At 38.9% G+C, this 17349-nt stretch overlaps 1 protein-coding gene across 1 annotated transcript in view; it reads left to right on the top strand.

Moving 5' to 3' along the window:
* Window positions 1–17349, top strand: part of dlgap4a (discs, large (Drosophila) homolog-associated protein 4a) — a 250759-nt gene that overhangs the window by 66011 nt on the left and 167399 nt on the right. Inside the window, exon 2 of the mRNA XM_067445553.1 lies at window positions 1021–1113. The gene's annotated coding sequence lies outside the window, so the exon portion shown is untranslated. The remainder of the gene's footprint in view (window positions 1–1020; window positions 1114–17349) is intronic.

Raw genomic sequence — 17349 nt, 5'->3', positions numbered from 1 at the left:
GTCCATTTGGCATTTCACATCCATCCGCCCATCCATCTATTTAACTGGTATTTCACATCCATCCACCCATCTATCCATATGGCATTTCACACCCATCCATCTCTTATTGATACTGTAATCTATTATGATATAATGTAAATTAAAATGAATGCTGATTTTGTATTGGAACATTGGCTTTTTTGAATACCGTTGTGTAGAAACTATCCAGCTCTGAACAACACCAAGTGGCTGATGAAATAAAGGTTAACACTTCTCCCGACTTTATTGGATTTTTTCTTGTTGGTGACGAGAGTAATTGATCAAACCCAGGATTAAAATCACCATGTTCAGGGACAGGGAGGTCTTCATTGCCTTTCATTAGATTTGAGTGAGCTGTTCATACCTGGATTGTTTATTGAATTTGCTGCTAAATTCATTTGGTTCAGACCTTGGTGCAATAAAACCCAAATTATATCGCTGAGGGAAATGTTTTAAGGATATTTAATCAGGACAGGATCAGAATTAATTTTCGGTGACTCTCAGGGAGCTTTACCTGAACTCAATTTGAGTGCTTCCCAGACCTTGAAATGGCTGTCAATGGCGAATCATTATTACACAAACATTTAATCCGGAATGTTCTTAAATCCTGTTTAGTCTGGGAAGGTTTAACTTAGACTGAATCTTTAGTTATTAGCTGTACTAATATTCCTCATATTTAAGATCTGAATAAACCCATCCTTCTAATTATGTGCTATGGATCATGTGGCTTGTTGAAGAGAACAGCTATTACTTTTCTAAGCTCAAGCGTGTTAAAAAAAAACACACACACTGCTTTGATTTTGTGTCAGTGAAACACCACACAAAGCAAACACTAAACGTTTAGTCAATCATTAGTCTCCTGATCGTGGTATTATATTCTGGCTAATTATCTGTGAAGATTAATTTCATCCTCTTGAGCTGCTTAAAAACTGAATGTGTTCATTTCACAGGAATATGAAGGTTCTGATTTGAATATCTAACTGAGCTGCCGTCTGTTTCCAGAATGACTCGCTGTGAGGGTTTGGCCTATGAGGAGCGCTCCGGACGGTCCGTCCAGTCTCACGCAATGCTGAGCATGTAAAGAACCCCACCGAGGTAAGGAGACTTTTACTATGATGGTTCTCAACTGGTGTTTGCCTCAGATCGCACAGAATGAACACACATTTAAAAATGTTTGTGATTTTTTTTTCCATGACTATTTATACAATGCTTTAAGGTCTAGTTATTTTTTTTACTCTTTTAAAATTCATAATATGAATAATAGTATTCAATTTGATGGAATTTTACCATATAATTGAAACTCAGTCTTAAACAAAAGGCTTAAATGTGTTGAGAGCATGGGAAAAGAAATTTCATTGTTGTACAAATGTATTGGAATTTTTAAAATAAAAAAAAATTATTGTCAATTAATTAAAATATATGGTTAAAATAGTGTTTATTATATATTAATATTTATAATACACATTTATACACATTTATTTTATTTACTTTATTATATACTTATTATAAAAACATTGACTATATATTATTGAAATTATTATTTAATTAGGACAGACAGACAGACAGACAGACAGACAGACAGACAGACAGACAGATATTCTAAAAAATTCTGAGTAAAAAACAACCCAATGTTGGGTCAAATATGGACTAACCCAGCGATTGGGTTGTCTTAAGCAAATATTTAACCCAACCGGAGGATTAAAACAACCCAATTGCTGGGTTAGTCCATATTTGACTCAACATTGGGTTAAAACAACCCAGCATTTTTTAGTGTGTATATATATATATATATATATATATATATATATATATATATATATATATATATATATATATATATATATATATATATATATATATATATATATAAATATTTTTTATGATATAAAGTAAAAAAAATGAATTCATTATTATTGAAATGTATTAGTTGTACTTTAAATTTATTGAATCACAATTATTTTTAAATATATAATATAATATAATATAATATAATATAATATAATATAATATAATATAATATAATATAATATAATATAATATAATATAATATAATATAATATATTAGGGGTGACCCCTAATAGTCGAAGATTCGATGCATCGATATGCAGGACCGGATTCAACCACTGATCTCATGGGCGAATCTTCGCGGGTGTTATGAAACGAGGATCATACCATTTTGCCAATATGGGTGTGCTCAATATTAGTGTTATAAAGATGTGTCGCGGCGCTGAGTGGTCGCCCCTTTAACGGCACTGAGCTTCACACCGGACCCGCCGCACCTTTAAAAAACACATATACACCGACGGCGGCATTCGACACCTGTCCGCGGCGATTAAATGTATATTTCCTCGATTCAAAATTGAGCTTGCGCGTATATAATCTTCAAGTCTGCGTGGTGTGAGATCCCTGTGAGACCCCTTTAGGCACAATCGGCTTAAGAGCGCGCATATAAACACACTCAAAGTGTTCTTTTCCTCTCTAGGCAGGTATTTTTTTAGGTTTATTTATCAAAATGTTCTTTTATATATTTGTGTGATGTTCTGTTTCGATCGCGGCCTTTAAATGTTATGAGAGAACGGTTAATTTACGAATGTGTAGTGTAGCCTAGTTTTGATCACTTTATTAAAAGTGGTGGCTGTGTGCCGTGTGTAAAGTAAAATAAAAATAGTCTTAGCCTCCTGCTGACTAGTGTCCTGCCCTTCCCAACCCCTTTATACGTTTATTTTTTTACGGTCTATGATTTACACACACATAGATGATTCGACTATCAGTCGACCATAGAGAGATTAGAAAATTCTGATTCGAATGTGTAAATCCTTAGTCGGGGACACCCCTAATATATATAGAGAGAGATGTTCATCACTTTTGACCATAGCTTTATTTATTTTTGCAAAGGGTAGCCAACAACAAAAGACTTTTACAAGTTGATAATCCTGTGTATGTAATTGTCAACCCAGGCCGTGTTGGGTTTCCGACGCACCAGTTGAGAACCTGCGTTTTCTTGCATGTTGCGTTGACTGCGCTTGCTGAAAAGCCTTTGAACACAAGCATTGTGCCTTTGCTGTTTCTGTATTGTTCGCTTTCCCTGCGCAGTGGCCTTGGTTGTGCTGATTTGCTGCATTTCTAATGTACTTCAGAATGGGAAGATCAAGTTTGTGCTCTCGCGGTCTTGTTCGATCAATAATGAAACGAGGTTGTCAGAATCGTCTAGCACCCTGTCAGACTTGTCTTTTTGCTCAAATCTTGACTGGAAATGGCGAATCAGTGATGGTTTATGCATGCAGGAGATTTCGAGCCTCCGAACTCTCCTAGAGGAAAGGCACTCTTTGTTGTTGAAAAGATAAATGACTCCCTATCGGAGCGCTGGTGGACTATAAACGAATTCATCTGTACAATGTCCCCTAACCGCAACAGCGTGCACGTAGGCAACATAGTCAACAAGAGCCAATTTGATTTAACCTTCATGACATGCTCATTTTTTCTAGGTGATCCTATAGCATTCTTGAGATTGAAGGAGTGGCTCCTGGGGGCCGGTCTTGTATATGAAGAGTCAAACATGGAGATTTGTGCAGATTGATGGGCTGCCTGCCAATTGTTCATCAGCCAGCTGTACGCGCCACTTGCTCTAGCGCAGATTTATGATGTCATAATGCCGATGAGTGACCTCCACTGAGGCAAAACCACTGCTGCATTTTCATCACTTTGATGGGAGCGGCATCTTTCACTTTGCCAATAACTTTTAGACGGACGATCCATCCAGAGCCAGAACTTCACAGGAAATGTGTTGAATTGTGTGGTCGTATTGTGAAACAACTTTAAGTAAGCTATTCTCGGGTTGGCAGCCTTACACATTCATTCGTTTTAAGTGTTGTTCTGTTCGAGTGATCTGACATGAAAGGTCAAAGTTGTTTAATGGTTTTGGGGTGATGTTGCTTACTGAAAACCACACACACACACACCTCTTCAAGCCTGTCTTGTAGTTTACACACAAACATATCATATATATATATATATATATATATATATATATATATATATATATGATATGTATATATATATATATGATCAGTATATATATATATATACTGATCAGTATATATATATACTGATCAGGCATAACACATAACAGGCATAACTGATCATCTCTTCATCACAGCACCTGTTAGTGGGTGGGATATATTAGACAGCAAGTGGACATTTTGTCCAACATTGTGTTAGAAGCAGGAAAAATGGGCAAGTGTAAAGATTTGAGTGAGTTTGACAAGGACCAAATTGTGATGGCTAGACGACTGGGTCAGATCATCTCCAAAACTGCAGCTCTTGTGGGGTGTTCCCGGTCTGCAGTGGTCAGTATCTATCAAAAGTGCTCCAAGGAAGGAACAGTGGAGAACCGGCCACAGGGTCATGGGCGGCCAAGGCTCATTGATGCACGTGTGGAGCGAAGGCTGGCCTGTGTGGTCCGATCAAACAGTCGAGCTACTGGAGTTCAAATTGCTCAAGAAGTTATTGCTGGTTCTGATAGAAAAGTGTCAGAATACACAGTGGATCTCAGTTTGTTGTGTATGGGGCTGCATAGCCGCAGACCAGTCAGGGTGCCGATGCTGACCCCTGTCCACCGCCGAAAGCACCCAACAGTGAGCACTAGAACTGGACTACGGAGCAACAGAAAAAGGTGGCCTGGTCTGATGAATCATGTTTACATCACATGGTTGGCTGGATGTGCGTTGCTTACCTGAGGAACACATGGCACCAGGATGCACTATGGGAAGAAGGCAAGCCGGAGGAGGCAGTGTGATGCTTTGGGCAATGTTCTGCTGGGAAACCTTGTGTTCTGCCATCCATGTGGATGTTACTTTGACTTGTACCACCTACCTAAGCATTGTTGCAGACCATGTACACTTTCTTTCATGGAAACAGTATTCCCTGGTGGCTGTGACCTAATATTATGCCTGATCGGTGTAGCTCCAAAACAGTTACATTTTACATAAGCGCCCATAAAGATCCTTCCTCATGAATTGAAAGGTTGCTCTGCATCACGTACTTGAGAACACGGTTTTCGGCCCTTAAAAGCTAAAGGCCATCCACATTGAGCACTTGACATCCTGCTACGAAGTCAATGAAATGATAATCTGGCTGTCGGTGAGTGACAGGCGTTTGGATTAATGAAAACCTTTAGGTTCAGCGGCCGGAGGAAGACGGGATGACCTGAACTGAAGATGCTCATCAGATGAGTCATTTCTCACAATACTGTCACACTCTCTTCTAGCAGTTCTGGAGGAGGAGCTTCTGTCTGCCGCTGTCAGAAATGTATTCCATTCGTGTTTCCAAGCTCAAGACCGTGTTTTTTCACTTCATTATTGATCAGATGATTAAAATGATATCATAGCATTTGTTAGTTAACAATGTAAGCATCCCTAATGGAAAAATGCATCTTTAGTTCCAAACACAGCTGCCCAGGTAACAAAGTCAGGGATGTTCTTTCCAAGTTATCTATTGACTCTTTCCCCGCCATTGACAGAGTTTTCTGGCTTTGTGGTTTCCTTTTATTACACCTATTACACCAGTAACGAGAATCTCTGGATCAAAATACAGGTGAAGAAGAAGCATACAAGCGATAAAAGCATTGCTTATTCACGGTGTATTCTTTAGGGGGGAAAACATGATTTTTGTTAAAAATGTTTTTTTTTTTTTATCAAACTTAACACATTCAAATGCTGATTAAAAAAAAGAAAGCATGAAGCTAGAACAAATCTGGTGGTTTTGTTTAAAAGCAGAGGAGTCTGTTCTTTATGGAAGCCCATTTCCACCACTAAATTAAAAAAAAATAATTGCAACTGTTTATCTCAGAATTCTGACCTTTTTTCTCACAGTTGCATGATATAAAGTCAGAATTCTGAGATATAAACTCACCATTGTGAGAAAAAAAGTCAAAATTGCGAAAAGTCGCAATTACTCTTTTTATATTTCTTTTTTGTTCAGATATTCATAAAAATATTCTGGGGGTCATGGAACTTTTGTGAAAATGATCAACAACTTTTTTTATTTTATTTTTATTTTTAATATGCCCCCAGGATATGTTTTTAGTGTGTTGCCATACTATGGTGTTCTGTTTTTTTTTAGTGTGTTGCTGTACAGTTGCTAGGGTGTTCTGGTTGTTTTTAGTCTGTTGCTATGCAGTTGCTATGGTGTTCTGTTTTTTTTAGTGTGTTGCTGTACAGTTGCTAGGGTGTTCTGGTTGTTTTTAGTCTGTTGCTATGCAGTTGCTATGGTGTTCTGTTTTTTTTAGTGTGTTGCTATACAGTTGCTAGGGTGTTCTGAATGTTTTAGTGTGTTGGATAGATAATCTGCAAATGCAGATTATGCAGTTACTAGGGTTTCAGGGTTTATATTTTTGTGGTTGCTAGGATGTTGTTTTCTGTACAGTTGCTAGGATATTATGTGTGTTTTTAGTGTGTCGCTATGCAGTTGCTAGGGTGTTATGAGTGTTTATTCTAATTAGTATGTGGTCGCTAAGATGTTGTTCTGTGTGTTTGTAGTGTGTTGCTATGCAGTTGCTTAGGTGTAATAAGTGTTTATTAAATTACTTTGCTGTTGCCAAGACTTTCATCTTTGTAAAGTTTGCTAGGGTGTTCTGGTTGTTTTTAGTGTGTTGCTCTACAGTTGCTAGGGTGTTGTTTTTATTCATATTTTTATGTGATTGCTAAGATGTTAATTTCTATGTAGATGCTAGGGTATTATGAGAGTTTGTTCATATTTTTACGTGGTTACGTGTTCATATCTATACAATTGCTATGGTGTTCTGGGTGTTTTTAGTGTGTTGCTGTACAGTTGCTAGGGTGTTCTGGTTGTTTTTAGTCTGTTGCTATGCAGTTGCTATGGGGTTCTGTTTTTTTTAGTGTGTTGCTATACAGTTGCTAGGGTGTTCTGAATGTTTTAGTGTGTTGGATAGATCATCTGCAAATGCAGTTTATGCAGTTACCAGGGTGTTATGATTGTTTATTCATATTTTTATGTGGTTGCTTGGATGATGTTTTCTGTACAGTTGCTAGGATATTATCTGTGTTTTTGCGTGTCGCTATGCAGTTGCTAGGGTGTTATGAGTGTTTATTCTAATTTGTATGTGGTTGCTAGGATGTTGTTCTGTGTGTTTGTAGTGTGTTGCTATAGCCTGACAAGCCAGACCCACATCAAGATGTTTGGTCTGGAAACTCACCATAGACAGGGCTCAATCTGAGGGGCGGGATAAACGGTTGTCTGTCTCAACTCCCTCTGCACGCGATAGGATAGTGCTACACCAACCAGAGTGAAGGTGAAGCAGAGCTCGCTGACAGATTAAACATTCGCCGTATCCGGTCGGCTAAACTCCGAACACATCTTCCCTTTTTAAGAATGACTTCAGTGCCGTTCTTTGTTCTTTTCTCAGAGAAAAGCTGAACTCCAAGTCTTCCAGAGTCGCGGTCAAAGCTGATTCGAAAGACCGCCACCGTTCGCCAGTTTCTATGTTTACTAGAAGCACGCAAGCGCAACTCGGCTGTCGTCATTATGGCCCCGCCTGCCGACTCTATACACGATGTGATTGGGCCGTCCAGATTCTGAGGAATACAGCTCAGATGGGTATTGAGAGTTCCTAGACGACACTTGCGGGCAAATTAAATTTGCTGCCGCTAGGGTGCGTCTAGATTTCTAGGCTAGTGTTGCTATGCAGTTGCTTAGGTGTAATAAGTGTTTATTAAATTGCTTTGCTGTTGCCAAGACTTTCATCTCTGTACAGTTTGCTAGGGTGTTCTGGTTGTTTTTAGTGTGGTGCTTTTTTTTACCCTGGCGGTGAAAGTTCTTGAACAAAAAATTTGTGAAACATTTTAGTTTGCTGTTCATCTAACGTTTTTTAAATGTTACACTTATTACTTTTGAATGTTCTCTGAAAATTCAGAAATGTTCCCCTTATGTTAGCTGGGTGCTAGCTTAAGCTGGATTTTCCAGTAAGTTGTTCTTTTAAAAAGGTATATGATAACTCGACTAAATCAGTTCAGAGAATCAGAGTATCTTCATGAAGCATTAAACAGTTTAATAACTCTGATCTCCATGAGATCCCATCACGCCTGAACACACTCACAGCAGAGATGCATTAACGTCAGTGACAGTTTAAAAGCAAGGAAAAGATACAGGAGATCACAGCAGTCGTGCACCGAGTTCACAGACTTTTAGTAGAAATGTTTTGTCAGTGTTTGTGGATGTCAGATTTTTAAAGAATTCATTTTGTATGGGCTGAACATCGAAACTTTAATCTTTGTGGTTCTTTCCAAAGAGTGTCAAACTACTATGTTTATGTTTTTGGAAGAAAATGTGAGTCTAGTTTATGGAAAACAATGACTGTCACTGTTTTAGTTATTTAATTGATTTTTAGCTTGTTGCTGTGCAGTTACTAGGGTGTTTATTGGTGTTATCCACATTATTATGTGGTTGCTACAATTTTTTTGTGGGTTGATATGGAGTTGCTAGGGCGTTGTGAATGTTTGTGCTTATTTTTATGTGCTTGCTAAGATGTTCATCTCTATAAAGTTGTTAGGGTGTTATGGATGTTTTTAATGTGTTGCTATGCAGTTGCTATGGTGTTATGGGTGTTTTAGTGTGTTGTTATGCAGCTGTTAGGTTGTTGTTTGCATGAACATTTTTATGTGGTTGCGAAGATGTTCATCTCTATACAGTTGCTAGGGTGTTCTGAATGTTTTTAGTGTATTGCTATGCAGTTACTAGGGTGTAATGAGTGTTTATTCATATTTTTATGTGGTTGCTAAGATGTTAATTTCTATGTAGTTGCTAGGGTGTTATGAGAGTTTGTTCATATTTTTACGTGGTTACTAAGATGTTCATCTCTATACAGTTGCTAGGGTGTTCTGAATGTTTTTAGTGTATTGCTATGCAGTTACTAGGGTGTTATGAGTGTTTATTCATATTTTTATGTGGTTGCTAAGATGTTAATTTCTATGTAGTTGCTAGGGTGTGATGAGAGTTTGTTCATATTTTTACGTGGTTACTAAGATGTTTATCTCTATACAATTGCTAAGGTGTTCTGGTTGTTTTTAGTGTGTTGCGACGCGGTTGCTAAGGTGTTATGAGTGTTTATTCATATTTTTATGTGACTGCTAAGATGTTAATTTCTATGTAGGTGCTAGGGTATTATGAGTTTGTTAATATTTTTACGTGGTTACTAAAATGTTCATCTCTATACAGTTGCTAGGGTTTTCTGAATGTTTTAGTGTGTTGGATAGATAATCTGCAAATGCAGATTATGCAGTTACTAGGTTTTTATGATTGTTTATTTATATTTTTATGTGGTTGCTAGGATGTTATGTGTGTTTTTAGTGTGTCGCTATGCAGTTGCTAGGGTGTTATGAGTGTTTATTCTAATTAGTATGTGGTCGCTAAGTTGTTCTGTGTGTTTGTAGTGTGTTGCTATGCAGTTGCTTAGGTGTAATAAGTGTTTATTAAATTGCTTTGCTGTTGCCAAGACTTTCATCTTTGTAAAGTTTGCTAGGGTGTTCTGGTTGTTTTTAGTGTTGCGATGCAGTTGCTAGGGTGTTGTGTTTATCATATTTTTATGTGATTGCCAAGATGTTAATTTCTTTTTAGATGCTAGGGTATTATGAGAGTTTGTTCATATTTTTACGTGGTTACTAAAATGTTAATCTCTATACAATTGCTAAGGTGTTCTGGGTGTTTTTAGTCTGTTGCTATGCAGTTGCTATGGTGTTCTGGGTTTTTTAGTGTTGCTATACAGTTGCTAGGGTGTTCTGAATGTTTTAGTGTGCTGGGTAGATAATCTGCAAAAGCAGATTATGCAGTTACTAGGGTGTTATGATTGTTTATTCATATTTTTATGTGGTTTCTAGGATGATGCTTCCTGTACAGTTGCTAGGATATTATGTGTGTTTTAGTGTGTCGCTCTGCAGTTGCTAGGGTGTTATGAGTGTTTATTCTAATTTGTATGTGGTTGCTAGGATGTTGTTCTGTGTGTTTGTAGTGTGTTGCTATGCAGTTGCTTAGGTGTAATAAGTGTTTATGAAATTGCTTTGCTGTTGCCAAGACTTTCATCTCTGTACAGTTTGCTAGGGTGTTCTGGTTGTTTTTAGTGTGGTGCTATGCAGTCACTAGGATGTTCTGAGTGTTTATACACATTTTTATGCATTTGCTAAGATGTTAATTTCTATATAGTTGCTATGGTGTTCTGGGTGTTTTTAGTGTGTTGCTATGCAGCTATGTTTTTTTTAATTTTTTTATATATATTATGTGGTTGCCAAGATAATGTTGTCTGTACAGTTGCTAGGATGTTATGTGTGGGTTTTAGTGTGTTGCTATGCAGTTTCTAGGGTGTTATGAGTGCATATGCAAATTGTGCGTCTGATCACTTAGTGAAGTAACAGGACATCTCTGCTCAACAACACACCTGATTTGAGGAATCATTCATGTCTCTAGTGCCAGTGGTGTGAGCTGGGTTATGCCTTAGCAAACGTCACTTATCTCTGCATCCAGCCATGTCTCTGTGTTGGAGAGAAACAGTGAGACTGGTATTATAGGATGTCATTGTGAGTGTAGATGTCCTCTGTGCTTCATCCTCGGGCTAAATGATTCAGCAACTTCACATGAGAATGACAAAGATTAACAGCGCATGCTTGCGTTCAGTAGAATCACACACATTAGCGTTTCGCTGTGTTTGAATAGCTTGACTGCATAGATGTGACTGAGAGTCATGTTGTGTTCGGAGAAGATGCTGATTAACTTTTGTTTAGACATTGTCAATACCAGATTGATCAAACTCCTACACAATGTACAGGAATGCAGATTAATTCCAGCTGTTGTTCTGTGATTATTGCATCCACCCCTCTTTCTCTCATTCTGTTTAGTTTGTGCAGCATGTAATGTTTTTTTAGAGATGTACAGTAAAATGCAGATATAGATTGAGGTCTCGCATGTCACATAACAGTCAAATTTTCTCTCTGAGTCACCCTCATTTTGCTCATGTTTATGTCAGAGGACAAACAAATCGAGAGGGATGCTGGGAGGCTGAATGCTAGCATGAATTTATCATTAGTTTTTTATATGTTATGAAGAAATGATGAGCCTTAGTGGCCAGTGCTAAACACAATGCAAACATGCTAAGGCTGGTAAATTGTTGCTATGCAGTTGCTGGTTGTACTGGGGGGGGGGGGGGGGGGGATGCAAACCCTTTCTTGGCTAAGTTGCAAGGCAAAAGCATGTTCCCTGACCGGGAATCAAATCCGGGCCGCGGCGGTGAGAGCGCCGAATCCTAACCACTAGACCACCAGGGAAGGACTTTCTTATTCGCCTCCTAAATCCTGGCTGTTGGACTCTACCAGATTTTGCTGCAACTTCTAAGGCTAGCCTTTTCCTCCTGGAGAGAATCTCTTACTCTGGATCACAGTTCTTCCACTGAGAAGCTGTTCAGTCAAACACCAACAAGACGCGTATAAACACCAGCAAGTCGTTCCTACAGTGGGCCAGTGGCGCAATTTGGTTGTTAGGCTGGTGCTGGTTGTTAGGCTGTTGCTGCTAGGTGTGGTTGGTATTGACATTTGACACTGACATTTATGCCATTCAGAAATAAATTGAGAATGCCTTTAAAATTTCTATTCAGCTTATGAATTTAAAATGAGGTGGCAAACTGGTTGTAATTTAGAAATACATTTTAAGAAAGGAGAATTAAAATGAATGGACATAACTAATTTTTAGCCAGTAAAAAAATTAATATATATTTTTTTTGTCCTTGAATAATTTGAAATGCGTTCTACAAAAGAAGCTGTGATATTTTTATTCCTATACCGTCTTACAAATGCTATGTAAATTGGTTCAAAGTAATCTTTACAAAAGGTCGGACATTAGTGAGAAGGGATCTGTCAATAACATAAAAATGTACATAAATGTGAGCTGTGTGAGGGAGAGATAGTGTGCGCACATGCTCCTAAATCTCCAAAACTCACACTCTGGCTTAGGTTTCGTTTTCCTGCTTTTGTTGCAGCAAGCATGGAGCCAAGACCCCACTCCATAAGAAATATCCCATATCAGAGCGCCACAGAACCTCTCTCACTCCAGCATCTGAGCGACCGAGACGCGGCAGCTTCAAAAGAGAAGCAGTGACATTCAAATGTGCTTGTGAATTCCTGAGCCGTCCCGTGCATGAATATGGATGCGGGCGTCCTCTGATTGGTTTAGCTGTGGTTGAATGACAACCTCTGACAGACCCCCGCTTCATCTTATATTAAAGATCACTGGAGACCCCAATTCATAATTCACACTCGGATTTAAGACGTGACCGCCATTATATATGAAGAGCGCAGTGGGGTTTTAATGTGGGCTGAACATACAGTTTAGTATAACATCACAATAAGGTCTAATTAGTTAGTATTAGTTAATGCGTTAACAAGCATGAAATAGTAATGAGCAGTACTGTTTATTTTTAAAAGCATTCATTAACCTTTGTTAATGTAAATAAACATTTTCATATTATTTATAATGCATCTTTTGATCTTAAAGGTGCTATATGTAAGAATTTTCAATAATTTGCTTTTTATTAATTAATCACGTGTTGACAGCTTGTAACAAAACATAAAAAACAAGACCTTCTCTGACTTCCCCTGTGAAAGCCTGTAGATTGGTGCAAACTAGAGCTGCAACTAACGATTATTTTTTCTGTCGACTAATCTAACGATTATTTTTTCGATTAGTCGACTAATCTAACGATTAATTTTTTTACCCTTTGAAATTTTTCAAAATTCTGTGGCACCCCCTCACATAAGTTACGCTAGAGGTGTAACAGTACAGACTGCTCACAGTTCACTTTGTATCACGGTTTTAGGTTCACGTTTCAGTACAGTTCGGTATTTGCTATGTTCAGGGGGAAAAGGACTACTGTCAAATGAAAATAAAGAAAATAAGAACAGATAACTTAAATAGAAGCAGCAGCACAAATAAATACTATTGAGCAAAGATGAGAATAAAATAAACAATGCTTTTCAGGATTTTCAGGTAGGTCTAACATTAGTTTTTAGGTAGAGAAATGGAATTAAGTAATCAAAAGTAAAATAACCACACATTTAACTGTTTAAAATTAAAAAATAATCCTTATTAAACGTACAAAAGCTATTCAGTCAGGAGCAGTGAGTGGTCTTTATCTTTTGTTTGACATTAAACAGACAGCAGTGAAGGCTACTGCCCCTTTAAGACCCACGGATAGTCGTCGTATTTTCTGTATAAAGTTCACTTAAGGCATAGAGTAGGCTATGACATTTTGACATACTTTTTGTGAGTTTGTCCGTTTAAGCACAGGATTTGAAAGATAACTCAATATTTGCGCGCTTTGGGACGAGTGCACAAAGACAGATCTTCTCATTCGCGTCTCCTGGCTACACGGGGGTGATGACGGTGAAATGACTGATCATATTCGTACGTACAGCAGCACTCGCATGCGTTTTATAAAGTTTACAAAGAGAGACCGTTTTGCCCACGTTTTACTTTTATTATCGCTGTTGTTGTAGTGTACCTGAGGAGTCAGCACGTGTATCCATCGACAGAAACATACATACATACAGCATTATTTTCAAGTTACAACCCATATTAAAGATGCGTCATCAGGTGTGAGATGAACCGAAGTGTAAGTGCGTCCCCGCAACTTTTGCTCGGGATCCCGGTTGGGAAACACTGGTCTGTATTGATTGACACCGCGCTGGTTTGTTTAGAATTATATGAGCGCCGTGACCGCGCGCTGCCGCGTGATGAAGGCTTGTCGCAACTCTGTTATTCAACTGCTCTGGTTTTAAAAGCTATGTCATACTAAATGCGCCAAAATGCAATAAAACTTGTTTTACGGTCGAATGCAACGTGTGTGTGTGTGAGTGAGTAAGAGACGCGCAAAAGGGCGGAGAGAGAATTTAAGGAAATGCAGCTAAACGAATATGCGTGCGTCTTTTAAATAGCCTAAAAATGAATGAATGACGAATGTGGCGGCCGTTATTGATTATGTGGCAGTCCGCCACAAATTAGTCTGTGTGAGAAACACTGTTTGGCCTCTGTTTGAAGTATTCCCATACTTTTGATATTCGCGGTCTAGGTTTTTGTGATAGAACCAGGAGCAGAAGCCAACATTACGCGAGATGAACGTCTGACACGACGCGTCGACGCATTTCACGAACGTCGACGTATTTCCGTAGTCGACGTCATCGATGACGTCGACGCGTCGTTGCAGCACTAGTGCAAACATATCCACATCTCTATGATCAGATGCTTTCTGAACTGCTTTTTTCTTGATTTCTGCACACTAATGAACGCTTTCATCATAACTAACGGTGCAAACACAATGTAAATAAGAGATTTGTTGATTATTACAAGAGTTTTGGCAGGAGACCAGGACTCAGTCACTGATGAACTTGTGCTGTTTAATTGATAGCTCCATATCTATATAATTATATAATTTAAAGGGGGGGGGGACACTGTTTCAGTCAATCTCATGTCAATCTTGAGTACCTATAGAGTAGTATTGCATCCTTCATATCTCAGAAAAGTCTTTAGTTTTATTATATTTATAAAAGAAATATAGGCTGTACCGAGTCTTTCCGGAAAAAAACGAGCGTCTGGAGGCGTATCGTGTGGGCGGGGCTAAAGAATGACAAGCGCACACAAAGCGGTGACGTCCTCAAGTGTGGAGAAACTCATGGCTATCTCAGCTAATAGATATATGATCCAGAATCAGATCTGAGGCAGAAATAAATTGAACAGGAGAAACAGCAGCAGCAGGACGTCCGTCTCTGTGGTATGTACTGTATTTAGTGGCCTGTCAACATTTGTGTGTCTTTACTCGCAGTTTATGAGGACATGATTCGGTTTATGGACTATTGTATGCGACTAAACCTTAGCAGTAGCAAGCAAAACGGTTTTGCACGTCAGACTAGTGTAATGTTATACAGAGAACAACAATGGAGTAACCGTTAGCGCATTTGAATGACGAAGCACGCGATCGTGTGTCGTTTACTGATGTTTACTCACGCGACGATAGCCAACAGCACAGACATTTGAAGCAGTTTTACTCACCGGCTGCTTCCAAAGCAGGACCGAACCTTTACCGCTGGGACCGCTCCGTCAAAAACACACTTCTTTGGTATGATTTGGTGAAGTCCTGTGACAGCAGTGGCGTGGCAATCCACTTTGCGACGCGACTGAAGTGATGTTGTGAAGCTTCCCGTCATTTCTGCGTTCAAATCGGTTCAAATGCAGCGCTGCCTTCCCGGAATGCTGTGCTGAAGCGTTGAAGTCGCTTGATGTCACCCATAGGAATAAAGTGGAGCGCGGCGCGTCATAAGTGTTCACGGACGACTGGATCTGCACCTGAGAGACTGTTTATGGGCGTGCATTTCCTCTCTCGCTCTATACAAGGACCTTCCGATCTGTTCACGTCAAGCCGAGCCATACTCGAAAAAAACTCTCCGAAACTTGTGAGAAACCGGAAGGAGTATTTTTGACCCAGAAATACTCCATCAAACGTCCAACATTAGTTTTTGAAACTTCGTCTATATGTTTAGGATGGGAATCCAAGTCTTTAACAGTGTAAAAAGCTCAGTATGCATGAAACAGCATTACACCCCCCCTTTAATAAAATGTTTCTACTAAGAGAAACAAAGTGAAGTTGAGCGTTTAGTCACTGGTTTGATTTACTGACAAAGATAAAGAGCATCTGACTGTACAGTCACAGATCAGGCATTAGAATGAACACGGGTACTTGAGATGTGGCATTACTGGTGAGTCCATGTCGTATAGATCTGTTTTCAAAGCCTGCGCTGACATTGCGACTGATTTACCAAAGAATCCACAATGAAATGTTCAGAATACAAATAAATAATGCTCAACTAAGACATTCACATTGTTGAAAATAAATAAGCACATTCCTAGCATTAGGATTGTTTGGAAGGTAATGTTATTTGTAGTCCAGTGATCCTGTATCTCTTCTCTCCTCGTCATCTCACTAACACTCCAGTGGGCGGAGCCAAAGATCCACTGATGAAGTTGGCGTTGATCTTCTTCTGCAGAGGCCGCCTTTCACCACAATGAGTCGATCTCTGGGATTGGTTACAATAAAAACGTAAACTATGATAACCTCTTATATGTCAAAAGACAAATAGACAGACAGTTAAAGGTGCACTGTAGTATTTTTGCAGTAAAATATCCAAAAACCACTAGGCCGGTGTTATATATTTTGTTCAGTTGAGTACCTACAATATCCCAGATGTTTCCAACTATTTGTAAATTGTGAGAAAATTGCTATTTTAACTAAGGACCGGGACGTTTCAGCATTGCATTTGAGGGAGTCGCCTGTCAATTGCGTCATATCTGCGCTACCCTCGGTTTCGGCTTTTATTTGGCAGAAGCGCTTTACTCTTAGCAGTGTGAAAAAGTGAACACACAGAGTAACGTCATAACATCGTTTTAAACACACTTAAATGTATCTAATATGATAAACAGAGCAGCATTACCTCAAAATCATAACCGGAAGAGCGGATCTGTGCAGGCGCCCGGCGACTGTGTCCCGTCCCGTCATAATAAAAGTCCCGGTATTCTCGCGAGGCGGGTATTTGTTTAACAATCGCTCCAACAGCTCTGATCAGGTCCATAACACTCGGTCCTGCTCTGCTTTAGACTACAGTAACGTTAATAACCGCATGCATGAACGTGATTTCTGCCCGAGTCCTATTTTCCACCGGCTGTGATGAGAAGACCACATCTCCCAAGATGCTGCGCTCACACTTTGCGTCATCAAACTACGCATTTGTTTTGAATAGGCGCCCTCCAGTGGACGGAAAGTTCCATAGTGCACCTTTAATGTTAACTAATGTAGTCAACCAATGTTAACAAATTAAACATGTTTTCATTTGAATTAAGATCGATACAAAGTACAATCCCGTACAGTCTATCAGAATCTCACAGGTGTGACTAACAAGCTTTGACTCTATGTTGATTTTTGTCTCTCGTCTAACTGACTTCCTAAGGTAGCAGTGCTGAACTTCAGGGAATCAATATTAAACAAATCTCTCCCGTCAAACGGCACTGCCAAGTTCCTGCAGTGCCTGTCAAAGAAGTCAGTGTACTGTCAGGTTTGCATTCATCTATTATTCATATACACTCAATACAGCAGCAAAGGCACCATATTAGACCCTCTGTCATTCACATCAAAATATTAAGCACCAAAACATAAGTACCATTATTAAGAATAATTGACAACTAAGAATAATTACCTTTTTGTCTGTCAGTGTGCAGTGTGTGTACTTTTTA

The sequence above is a fragment of the Pseudorasbora parva genome, chromosome 6 (genome assembly GCF_024679245.1).
Source record: "Pseudorasbora parva isolate DD20220531a chromosome 6, ASM2467924v1, whole genome shotgun sequence".
NCBI classification, from domain to species: Eukaryota; Metazoa; Chordata; class Actinopteri; order Cypriniformes; family Gobionidae; genus Pseudorasbora; species Pseudorasbora parva.
The sequence above is the reverse complement of the archived record's forward strand: the minus strand, read 5'-3'. Positions and strand labels throughout refer to the sequence as shown.